Here is a 1000-nt window from a genome sequence, read left to right as displayed (position 1 = left end):
AAAAAAAAAAAGAAGAAGAGAGGAAGAAGATGAAGTTTTCCAACTGCTTTTGTTCTCCCTCTCACCGTCTGTCACTCCCTTGTATTTATGATGTAGCTCTTCTTCTGTCAACCTCTGTATGTCAGACCGTCACAACCAATTCTACTCAGAAGCAATGTGTTGTGTCTCCTTTGTCCCTCCCATGCCTCTTTTAAAAAGGGGTAGGGAAGATTCAGACAACTTCGTCCCAGTTAACTTTCTCCTTGTGACAGTGAACTATTGCCATTGGCTGTTCAGCTTGCAACTCCCTGTGACCTTCAACCTAATTGGCAGATCCATACAGAGAGACATTGGCAAAGACAATGACAACCATGAGATCATACAATTGTTTACATGTAGCTTTTTCATTTTAAGTTCCAAGATTATTTACTTTATAAGTTGCACCTGTTGCACAAAGACAGCCATAGGTCTATATGTGTACACCTTAAACCCTAAATAAATACAGTGGGGCTCAAAGGTTTGGCACCCCAGGTAAAAATATGTATTAATATGCATAAAAAAGCCAAGAAAAGATTGAAAAATCTCCAAAAGGCATAAAATGACAGATTAGACATTTGTGTAATATGTCACAAAAAGTTTGATTTCATTTCCATCATTTACACATTTACACAAAAAAAACAGAAAACAAAAATGGGGTCTGCAAATGTTTGGGCACCGTGCAGAGTTTATAGCATGCACCTCCCCCTTTGGAAAGCTGAGACCTGACAGCGTCATGGATTGTTCTCAATCATTGTCTGGAAAGACCAGGTGATGTCAATCTTAAGGTTTTAAATGCCCAGACTCATCTGACCTTGCCCCAACAATCAGCACCATGGCTTCTTCCAAGCAGTTGTCTAGAAAACTGAAACTGAAAATAGTTAACACTCACAAAGCAGGAGAAGGCTATAAGAAGATAGTAAAGTGTTTTCAGATGCCAATATCCTCTCTTCAGAATATAATTAAGAAATGGCAGTCATCAGGA

General features: G+C 38.9%; 1 protein-coding gene across 4 annotated transcripts in view; it reads right to left on the bottom strand.

The window, feature by feature from the left end:
- The window catches only part of lipeb (lipase, hormone-sensitive b), a 50287-nt gene that overhangs the window by 44798 nt on the left and 4489 nt on the right, over positions 1-1000 (bottom strand). The window contains exon 1 of one of the 4 annotated variants that reach the window (XM_032518635.1): positions 66-352. The exons of the other annotated variants lie outside the window; for them this stretch is intronic. The gene's annotated coding sequence lies outside the window, so the exon portion shown is untranslated. Of the gene's footprint in view, positions 1-65; positions 353-1000 lie in introns of those variants that run through there. 4 annotated transcript variants of the gene reach the window in all.

Source organism: Etheostoma spectabile, chromosome 6, assembly GCF_008692095.1.
Source record: "Etheostoma spectabile isolate EspeVRDwgs_2016 chromosome 6, UIUC_Espe_1.0, whole genome shotgun sequence".
In the NCBI taxonomy this organism is placed as follows: Eukaryota; Metazoa; Chordata; class Actinopteri; order Perciformes; family Percidae; genus Etheostoma; species Etheostoma spectabile.
This window is presented reverse-complemented; position numbering and strand designations above follow the sequence as displayed.